Source organism: Notolepis coatsorum (genome assembly GCF_963971535.1).
Source record: "Notolepis coatsorum genome assembly, chromosome: 1".
Taxonomy (NCBI): Eukaryota; Metazoa; Chordata; class Actinopteri; order Aulopiformes; family Paralepididae; genus Notolepis; species Notolepis coatsorum.
Genome location: NC_140165.1, coordinates 237,667,043 through 237,679,053, shown reverse-complemented (window position 1 = coordinate 237,679,053; position 12,011 = coordinate 237,667,043). Strand labels below are relative to the sequence as shown.

Below are 12,011 nucleotides of genomic sequence, written 5' to 3'. Positions count from 1 at the left end.
ATGTCTGTTGTTGGCTGGGATCATAATACGGTTTGAACTTGAACTTTCAATGCCCAATCCCAGGCCGCATGGGAGGGTGTTTTTTGCCATAATTTGGAAACTGAAAGGAGCTTGACCATACTTGTCCATACTCCAAGGACATTCTGGATGAAACTGATTGCACGGACAGACTCTTGGGAGGAAATGGCTTTTAAAATAAATAATAATCTGGAAACTGAAAGGAGCTTGGTCATACTTACATAAACATCCTGTGAATTGCCCCATTGATGTTATGATTATATACTGTAGATGTACCTGCAATGCCCCTGTATTGTTTTGTATTGTTGTTGTGTATTTGACAAATAAAGAACTTGAACTTGAACAAGCGGGCGATACTACATAGGTTCGCTGCTCAGAGCCTCCGGTAAGCAGCTCTCTGGCCCTTGTTTACAACATGGACATGTCATAGTGAGCCTATTGTCGTTGATATACTTAATGCTTAAAACGAATTATTAATTAATTGTCCATTGATTGTCCATTGAAATAATCCCCTTTCATATATTCATACCTTACAAATAAATTTGATTTGATTTGATTTGATTTGAGAGAGAGAGAAGGAATGTGTGGCTACCGCCTGGTGGAGATTTGAGCTCTAATGAACACACCTTTCTAGTTAATTATGAATTTGCATTGGAGATCAGGGAAATAGTATGTTTTTGGTTAACAGCGAGATGTTTTTGTACCCGTTTGATTTAGGTCTATATTGTTTTAATTTTCCAAGTCTGTCTGTGTATTTCCTTGAAGTTACGATTTTGCTGGTTGGAATCCCAATCCTGGCCCCAACACATAGAAGTCACCACATTTTGTGGTGCCATGCTAACATCTGAGGAGCAATTATTTTCCTGGAAAAATACGAATAGCCCTCAATATCCACCACTGATGTGCCCTTGAGCAAGGCACCTAACCCCCAACTGCTCCAGTGGAGTTGCTCAGTGGCCGTCAGACTGAGGTGTACTGGGCAGCTCCCAGGTGTGAATGTGAGTGTGAAGCAGGGCGTTGCTGAAAACCTACCCTGGGTAAATAAAGGTAAAAATTATTCATATATATATATAAAAAAGGTTACACTATTGTCCCTGAATACAATGTCTAAAAAGGAAGAAGAGGAATTCTTCCTCAGATACTGTTTTGGCTTAAAAAGATATTCAAAAACAACAAGGCATTTTAGCGAGATGTGTTCATGTGTTCATGAGGTGTTTAAGACCAATGACCAGTGAGAAGCTGACAAGACCTCCTTTTTTCTTTCATCTCTTTCTTTCATTCTGTATTTTCACATTTTATATATATATATATTTTTACTATTGTGATGGTTTTCTCTCTTCTCTCTTACGATCATTCCAACATTGGTAATATGAGGCAAGACTAATGCATGTTACGTCCTTGAGGGTGGCTACACTGAAACAGATCACACTGTCTGTCCAGCAGAATAAATACATGAACATCTTCCAATGTCATGTTATATGTGCCACAGGCCCACAGCGTTATGGGGGAGGGGAGGTACAGGTATGGGCAGGGTATTAGAAGAAGAGCAATTCAATTAAATCTGAATATAAAAAAGATTTGGGGGAAGAAAACAGTAAACAACAATTAACTCTGAATATAAAAGCATGAGAAAAATAAACAGTATAAACAAGGTGCAGGTGAGGGTCTGTATCCTAACTGGCATGATATACGTCATACATACGTTATAGAGCAAGCAGGTTTTGTTGGTTAAGGGGAGACACTGTAGGTGAATAGGGTAAAAAAATTAACTAATAGATATCACAATGAAACTTCCCCAGTTGATTACTTATATTAAGACAAGACTTTTTTGTATTACAAGTTTTCTGAAATTGTATGTTTAAATATGCAAATGAGGCATGATCTACTTAAATATGCACTAATTTGCATATAATTCCAGGACAGAAATCTGAACATTGGATACAGCCATTTTCAAAATTATAGTTTCATTTTGTTGACATATTAGAGCCAAAGGTTATTACAGAGGGGATTTTGGATATCTCTTTTTATCACTCCATAAATCAGAAAATACTCCATTCAGTCCATTTTTATGGTAAAATTCCATATTTCGCCATGTTTTTAGGAATAAAATGTGATATAAATCAGGGTATGAATGCGATATCAACAAACCCTTCTGTAAATACCTTCAGAACATAGATATGAATAGAACTGGAAGGTTTGGTGTATGTGAGTGCTACTGAAGTGGAGATTTCTGGCTCAGAGTATGAGGGAAAACTCTTAAAACTCATTTTCGGGAAAACGCCTTCAAAGTTCTGTATTGTAAAATGCCATACTTTTTTTTTTTTAAACAGATATTTACAAACACAATACCTAATCAAACCATTAGTAATAGACAACCTAAACACATGCCTGATAACTGAATAATAATAATAATGATGTTATTGAACTGAACAGAACTACACACAGGCTACAAACAGTGTAGTACAGTGTAGTACCCCCTAATAGGCAAAAAATATTTGAATAGATATCACTATGAAACTTTCCCAACTAAATGTGTGTTATTGACGTTTTATTGTCACTAGTTTCATAGAAGACATGTTTAGGAAGCAATATATAACAAAATCTCAAAATCAACAAAAAAAGTATTTTTGACTATTCACCTGCAGTGTCTCGCCTTAAGAGTCAGACACTTATAGTAGTGGGCAGACATTCCTAATAGTTCTCAAGTTCTGCAGCCATTGGTTCTCCAGCTGCTGGCAGGTTGTGACGCCTGCCGCGTGAATATTAAAGGCAACCAACTTGTGTTCGGCTTTTCTCTGATTGGCCGCGCCCCCCCGCCCCCACGCGCAGGCAAGCGCAGCCGTCCCACGTCCCAAATGAAATCCAAAGAGCAAGCGCGGCAGCGCGGCAGCGCGGGCAACCAACTTCTGTAGTGTTGGGCTGCTGTTCCAACGCACTTGTGTTGGGCTGCGGTAGCAGTGGAGCGCTGCTGACTGATTATTATGTTTCGCGTTTTTAACAACCAACGGTAGATTCACTCGTCACTGTACATGTATAAACAAAGCCCATACAGTTATGAAATAATAAACACTGTTAGGACTCGCAATAATAAACACTGTTACGACTATATATATATATATATATATATATATATATATATATATATATAGGTACTAAATACCTATATGTCCCTATGCCATAAATGTCATGTATGTTGTGTATGTCATAAATGTCTATATGAATTGAAAATGGGGGACCCTGATGTAAACAAGACAAACGTCTTTCTCAGGTCTGCATCCCCTTAACAATTGTATGTATTGAGCCGTACTGTATTGTACCCATTCTGCAATCTGTTAAATAACGTTTTCATTCATTCATTCATTCACTATCTGACTCTTAATAATAAACACTAGTGTTAGGACTATCTGACTCTTACTAATAAACACTGTGTTAGGACTATAAACACTGTTAGGACTATCTGACTCTTAATATGGCATGGCAGCTGGCATGAAGGACTGGCTGAGGTAGTTGGTGGAGTGTCAGGGTCTGTGTGCTGAACTTGCTCCTCATCTTGGCTAGCTCCTCATAGAGGGGTTGGGAGGGGTTCTCTTGTTATGTGCAACTTGCCTAGTGCGCACTGACTTCCGTTGTCTCAGAATGGATTTGGTAGAGAGAGAGAGAGAGAGAGAGAGAGAGAGAGAGAGAGAGAGAGAGAGAGAGAGAGAGAGAGAGAGAGAGAGAGAGAGAGAGAGAGAGAGAGAGAGAGAGAGAGAGAGAGAGAGAGAGAGAGAGAAGCCTGCAGAGGTGCAGAGAACTGTTGTCACGCACAAGCGCCGCTATTTACCGATAATGATTACAGACAGTAGCCTTATTTGAGAGAATAACAAACTTATAATACCATGTTTTATATTACACAACGGTTTTACAATTTTATTTAAAATGTGTATTATATTATATAAATTTTCTATTATTTTCTATTTTATTTAGCTTTTTTCCACGGACTGATTGATTGAAAACGTTATTAACAGATTGCAGAATGGGTACAATACAGTAAAGCAACTGCTAAGAGGATGAAGACCAGAAAAATACTTTTGTCTTGTTTACATAAGGGACCTCCATGTTCAATTAATCAAGACCACCTACAATACCCTCCACGGACCACGGTTTGGGAACCACTGTGTAGATAACACCTCAAAAATACCCAGGTTCAGGTGAGGTTTCTAGTGATCTAGGCTATTTTTCCTTCATGGAAATGTATGTAGATTTATATTATATGTATATGTTATATGTTCTTAGGCTAGTGGTGATGATGGATCTTTCAAGGAGGCTGAGCAGTTTGGAGAATAGGTTCCTACTGCTCAGTCTGAGCTTTTATTGTCAATAGAGCAGACACTGCTATGTGGTGTCAGCACAGTCTCATATCTGTACTCATGCATAATATGATTTAATTTTTGTATCAAGGCAAGAATGACTTGGAACCCACATGTCAAAAACATAGAGCCATTCTTAGGTCTGTAGGCCTATGCAGTCTGCATGGTGTTGTAGTTATCTAACATCAGGGTGTGGAGTTCACAGGATGTCTGTGTATGGATTTGCAGTCAAACTCCTTTCGGTTGCTAAATGATGTTGTTTATTACATCTTGAGTTGGAGTTTTCATGTTCACTTTCACTTTATGCCTATAAATGTCCAGAGCAGAGGAGAGCAGATTGAGCAGAGCAGACTGAGCAGAGCAGACTGAGCAGAGCAGACTGAGCAGAGCAGACAAAACGCATCATGGGAGCACGTGAGTAGACTAAAGACTTTATATATATGTATATATATATACACATACACACATTTTAAATTAAACATTTAATAATTATGAACCTGTATAAGAAATAGTATTTTATAGGTTAACAGAGTAATACCTTTCTTGCACTGTACATTTTATTAAATATAATAATTAAATTATTTTAATTTTCCCATGTCCGCCTCTCTCTTTCTTTCCTTGAAGTTATTCTTCTATTTCTTGGAGTGGTTGGAGCCCCGATCCTGGCCCCTCTTGCTGTGGGTGTGGCCAGCGTTGCTGCCATTGGAGCTGGGGTGGCGGCGGTAACAGGAGGGGTTGCAGGTAATGACCTTTACTGAAGTCTTTACAGTGAAATGGTATTTGAATTTTTCAGTAAAAGCTGTGCTACGTAGTTTTGGGAGAGAAATTTGAAACTCAGAAAAGTGATACAATTATAATGATATATTTTCATAACAGAATAAACAAACAGACAAATGTAGTCAACAGCAATTTAGTTTTTTTTAAGAATATTCAATTGGCTTACGTTCACAGTAGGCCTACCTCAAAATGATTTTCTATTAATTTAGGATGACATAAGGTAGAATCATTTAATGAATTGCATTTCTTTTTGTCAGGGACAATGGAAAAGAAAATCACTGTAAAAAGTTACAATAACAAGATACAGATGCATTGCATGTAGGATTTCTAGCCATGGCTAATTTGCAACCCCTTAGGCTTTAAAATAGTGACATTCTTTATGTGATCATACAATAATTACATCACATTACAGTCATTTTACATGTGTTGCATATGTGTGTGTTCCCTGATTCATGGCAATATATGTGTATGTGCATAATGTTTATAGGTGTGTGTGTGTGTGTGTGTGTGTGTGTGTGTGTGTGTGTGTGTGTGTGTGTGTGTGTGTGTGTACTATAGTCTTATGTAGTAATATGTAAGTATATTTGTCTATGTTGGCCTATATAGTAAACATCTCCTCAAACTTCATAGTGCACCTTTAATAAAAAAATAGAACAGAGAATAAAATGAGTTCCTTAGTCGTCTCTTTTTGTCAGCGTTGAACAGTGTTCCCCCTGTAATGCATGGAGTGTTAACCTCACGTGACAGACTCAGGATCAGACCTGAACACCACAGTAACGTCTCTGTGATCTCCTTCTAGGGGCAGTCAGTGCCGCTACGGCGGTGGCCACTACTGTGGCGTTACTGTGACGAGCAGGAGGAGTTACATCATCGGACTGGCCACAGAGGCACCCGCTACACAGGAGAAGCACAGGAGCAAACCCTGAATCATAGAAGAAGAAAACTAAACAACAGGGAGGGGAGGAGTACGAGGCCGGGTCACCTCTCTGTTTGACCTTGTTGTGATGCTTTTCTATGTCTTAAATAAAAATGATATTTTATCCTATCGTTGTCTTTCTCTCTTACTGAAATAGGAGATACAGTTACTACATCTACACCCTGGTTAACGTGGTGCATTGGTTAACACTGTCGCCTCACAGCACGGTGAGAGGCATTTCATTTTTCAATGCGTGTGTGTGTGTTCCTGTGTGTCGCCCACCTTACATGTGTGTGTTGCTGCATGGCAAAATAAAGACTTATTCTACTATAAGCCACCTTAGGTAGCAGAGGGGGGCTGTATCCAATGTCTTTGAACACATAGGCCACTATGTTACTCCTACACCTCATCATTAGCAATCAGTTACTTCAAAGACTAGTAATCATCAAATGAGATCAAGCGTATGGTGTGTTTGGTTCTGTTTATTTGATTCAAAGTCAGTCCGTCAAGTCACGTGACAGAGTGCGTGGCTCAAGGCTTTGCCTCGACGTTACCTGCCCAATAGTAATCATTAAATACTGGAAGACCCAGACCTCCCTCCCGAGTGGACATAAATAAATGTTTGTTTGATAATCTATGTTTTTTATAACCCCCTAAAATTCTATAAATGATAAGGCGGCTGGGTGGCGCAGTGGACTAAGCGCTCGTCACCAACGCAAGAGACACTGGTATCAAATCCGGCTGTCATCGTTGCCTCCGGCTTGGCCGGCCGTCATACTGGCTCGATTGGCAGAGTCAGCGGGAGCGAAGCCGGTGGGTGGGTCCAGGTCGTTGTAAACAGTGACTCCTACATTTCGGTCGGGGCGCCTGCACAGCGAGGGAAGGATCTGGAGGGAGGTAGACAGTGTGACCTTCCACACGTTACACTCTCCCAGTGAGAGTCCGCACTGCCAGGTGAAAAGAAGTGGTGGGCTGGGTACACATGTGTCGGAGGAAGCATGTGATAGTCTCCGCCCTCCCATGCCGACTGTAGGGGGTAGAGTGCGCAACGACCAGGAAGGGGATTGGGAATTGGCATAACGACTAACATTGGGAGGGGAGAAAAATAAAAAAAGAAAAGAAAAGATAATAAAAAAATATTATTCTATAAATGATTATCTCTAACTTCAAAATCATTATCAGCCAATTTTAAAGAAATTTGGTAGAGATGAGATACCATCCTAATGGATAGGGGCAAATTCTTCCAGTATTCTATGCTGTGTTTTAATTCACCAATGTCTTCTATCAAGTTTAATTTGAGCAAAAATTTAGCTTTTCTTTTTCATTTTAAGTCCTAAATGGTGGTATCTGCTGATGGAGGCGCAGTGTTCAGGGTAACAGAGCATGAGGTGAGGCGGACCTTTAAAAAAGTGAATATCAGGAAGGCAGCAGGTCCAGACGGCATCCCCGGCCGCGTCCTAAAAGTCTGTGCCGACCAACTGGCCCCAGTATTCACTGACATATTTAACCTGTCCTTAGAACAGGCTGTCATCCCCACCTGCCTGAAGAAGTCCACTATTATCCCTGTACCCAAAAAATCCAAGCCTGCTTGCCTCAACGACTACCGCCCTGTAGCTCTCACCTCCATAGCCATGAAGTGCTTCGAGAAGCTAGTGAAGGGCTACATCTGCTCCTCCCTCCCCATCAACATGGACCCCCTGCAATTTGCATACCGCCCCAACAGGTCCACGGAGGACGCCATATCCCATGTGCTGCACACAGCAGCATCACACCTGGACAAGAGGCAGGGGAACTATGTGAGAATGCTATTCATCGACTACAGCTCGGCATTCAATACCATAGTCCCCTCCATACTCATAGCCAAGCTCAGGGACCTGGGCTTGGGCTATGACCTCTGCCAGTGGGTCTTGGACTTCCTGACTGGCAGACCCCAGGTGGTGAGAGCAGGCAACTGCACCTCCTCATCCATCACCCTCAACATAGGGGCCCCCCAGGGCTGTGTTCTGAGTCCCCTCCTCTACTCCCTGTACACACACGACTGTGTGGCTCAGCGGAGTAGCAATACAATCGTCAAATTTGCTGACGACACAGTGGTGGTGGGCCTGATCTCTGCCAACGACGAGAGGGCCTACCTGGAAGAGGTCAAGGTCCTGGCGGGATGGTGCCAGGAAAACAGCCTCTCCCTGAACGTCAGCAAAACAAAGGAGATGATTGTGGACTTCAGGAGGTCGGGGGTCAAGGACTACAGCCCCCTCAGCATCGACGGGGCACCGGTTGAGAGAGTCAACAGCTTTAAGTACCTCGGAGCCTACATATCCGAGGACTTGACATGGACCACACACATTAACAGTGTTGTGAAGAAGGCACGACAACGCCTCTACTTCCTCAGGCGCCTAAGGAAGTTCCAAGTCAGCCAGAAGATCCTTAAGAACTTCTACTCATGTACAATAGAGAGCATCCTGACCGGCAACATCACCTCCTGGTTTGGGAATAGCACTGCACAAGACCAAAGCAGACTACAAAGAGTGACACGTTCAGCCGAACGCACAATTGGAGGGGGGCTCCCCACCCTCCAGAACATTTACTACAAGCGTTGCAAGGGCAAGGCTAAGAGAATCATTAAAAACTCCAGTCACCCGAACAACTGCCTCTTTGAACTGCTGCGGTCAGGCAAGCGATACAGGAGTCTCAAGGCGAGCACAGAAAGACTCAGAAGAAGCTTCTATCCCCAGGCCATCAGGCTGCTAAACGAACAATGAATGAACACTACACAACAACAACCACCAAACGCACATAGCACACACGCACACACTCACTTTAAACAAACACACTGTAGCACCCACTCCACACACTTATAGCACACACCCACTTTAAACAAACACACTGTAGCACCCACTCCCCACACTTTATATTTATGGATGAAGGATTGCACTACAACTCGTACACCTTACTGTAAATTGTACCTAAAATTGTACCTCATCCCATTTCTGCTTTGCACTAGATAGTACTGTACATTAGTACACTGCATAGTATTGTGTATTGTATATTATATGGTAACTCAGAACATTGTACATATGTCTATACCGAACACTGTGACCTCATTTTCTTCTTCTAAATTCATGCTATATTATGTTATTATGTTATTTGATACTATCTTGTCTAGCACAGTCTCTGGAGCGTAACAGTAAGAAGCATTTTGTATGAAAGTATTCTGTACTTCTGTATGACAACTATTAAAGAACTTGAACTTGAACTTGAAATGTGATATAAATGGTAAATGGTGCATTTATATATCGCTTTTATCCAAAGCGCTTTACAATTTTTGTTCCTCACATTCACCTATTCACTCACACATTGAGACACCGATGGCAGAGGCAACCATGCAAGGTGCCAACCTGCTCATCGGGAGTAATTAGGGGGTAAGTGTCTCAAGGACACTTCGACACGCTGCCCGGGAGGAGCGGGAACCAAACCAGGAACCTTCTGATTACCAGACAACTGTTAACCTTAACCCTCCTGATCCACAGTCACCCCATCCTGAACATCCATAGCGGGACAATCTTGTAATATTGTATTATCTACAAAATACATAATTTGTGCAACCAGACATTTTAACTAATGCTTTATTGTTCAGTTCAGTTCAGTTCAGAGTTTTTATTTGCCACATGGAATCATACAATCATAGTTTCTTCATTACACAATCATAAATAGTCATTCCATGGACAAAAGGAGCAGAAGAAGAATAAATCTTATAGTTACCTGCCCCTTATTCCTAAACTAACAAGTATTTACTTAATGGTCGGCGTACAACCTAATTTACACAAATAATCATTTATACCATTATAAAAGAAACACACAATCCACAGTTAAACAAGAAAAAATTAAATAATAATAATAATAATGATAAAGAATAAAGAATAAAAGAAAGAGAAAAAAAAAGAAAAGATCTCACTATTCAGATCACATTTGATTTTCATACTGATTGTGATGCACTTGACTCTAGACTAGCACCCATTGCGATGTTGTGTGCAGGTTTATGTCTGTTGTTGGCTGGGTTTGAACTTGAACTTTCAATGCCCACTCCCAGGCCGCATGGGAGGGTGTTTTTTGCCATCATTTGGAAACTGAAAGGAGCTTGACCATACTTGTCCATACTCCAAGGACATTCTGGATGAAACTGATTGCACGGACAGACTCTTGGGAGGGTGTTGTCACCTGCCGGCTGGAAATGGCTTTTAAAATAAATAATAATTTGGAAACTGAAAGGAGCTTGGTCATACTTACATAAACATCCTGTGAAGTGCCCCATTGATGTTATGATTATATACTGTAGATGTACCTGCAATGCCCCTGTATTGTTTTGTATTGTTGTTGTGTATTTGACAAATAAAGAACTTGAACTTGAACTTGAACAAGCGGGCGATACTACATAGGTTCGCTGCTCAGAGCCTCCGGTAAGCAGCTCTCTGGCCCTTGTTTACAACATGGACATGTCATATTGTCGTTGATATACCTAATGCTTAAAACTAATTATTAATTAATTGTCCATTGTCCATTGAAATAATCCCTTTTCATATATTCATACCTTACATATAAATTTGATTTGATTTGATTTGAGAGAGAGAGAAGGAATGTGTGGCTGCCGCCTGGTGGAGATTTGAGCTCTACTGAACGCACCTTTCTAGTTAATTATGAATTTGCATTGGAGATCAGGGAAATAGTATGTTTTTGGTCAACAGCGAGATGTTTTTGTACCCGTTTGATTTAGGTCTATATTGTTTTAATTTTTCCAAGTCTGTCTGTGTATTTCCTTGAAGTTACGATTTTGCTGGTTGGAATCCCAATCCTGGCCCCAACACATAGAAGTCACCACATTTTGTGGTGCCATGCTAACATCTGAGGAGCAATTATTTTCCTGGAAAAATACGAATAGCCCTCAATATCCACCACTGATGTGCCCTTGAGCAAGGCACCTAACCCAAACTGCTCCAGTGGAGTTGCTCAGTGGCCGTCAGACTGAGGTGTACTGGGCAGCTCCCAGGTGTGAATGTGAGTGTGAAGCAGGGCGTTGCTGAAAACCTACCCTGGGTAAATAAAGGTAAAAATTATTCATATATATATATAAAAAAGGTTACACTATTGTCCCCTGAATACAATGTCTAAAAAGGAAGAAGAGGAATTCCTCCTCAGATACTGTTTTGGCTTAAAAAGATATTCAAAAACAACAAGGCATTTTAGCGAGATGTGTTCATGTGTTCATGAGGTGTTTAAGACCAATTGTTTCAGTGTCAGTGAGAAGCTGACAAGACCTCCCTTTTTCTTTCATCTCTTTCTTTCATTCTGTATTTTCACATTTTATATATATATTTGTTTTACTATTGTTGTGATGGTTTTCTCTCTTCTCTCTTACGCTCATTCCAACATTGGTAATATGAGGTAACTAATGCATGTTACGTCCTTGAGGGTGGCTACACTGAAACAGATCACACTGTCTGTCCAGTAGAATAAATACATGAACATCTTCCAATGTCATGTTATATGTGCCACAGGCCCACAGCGTTATGGGGGAGGGGAGGTACAGGTATGGGCAGGGTATTAGAAGAAGAGCAATTCAATTAAATCTGAATATAAAAAAGATTTGGGGGAAGAAAACAGTAAACAATATAATTAACTCTGAATATAAAAGCATGAGAAAAATAAACAGTATAAACAAGGTGCAGGTGAGGGTCTGTATCCTAACTGGCATGATATACGTCATACATACGTTATAGAGCAAGCAGGTTTTGTTGGTTAAGAGTCAGACACTTACAGTAGTGGTCAGACATTCCTAATAGTTCTCAAGTTCTGCAGCCATTGGTTCTCCAGCTGCTGGCAGGTTGTGGAGCCTGCCTGATGGCCGCTGGCATGAAGGACTGGCTGAGGTGGTTGGTGGAGTGTCAGGGTCTGTGTGC

General features: G+C 40.9%; 1 long non-coding RNA gene across 1 annotated transcript; it reads left to right on the top strand.

The window, feature by feature from the left end:
- The first annotated feature begins 4,655 nt into the window (after positions 1-4,655).
- Positions 4,656-6,189, top strand: LOC311222656. The gene is made up of 3 exons (XR_014619373.1): positions 4,656-4,781; positions 4,992-5,108; positions 5,944-6,189. It is a non-coding gene; the product is annotated as an uncharacterized lncRNA (long non-coding RNA).
- Positions 6,190-12,011: the final 5,822 nt, after the last annotated feature.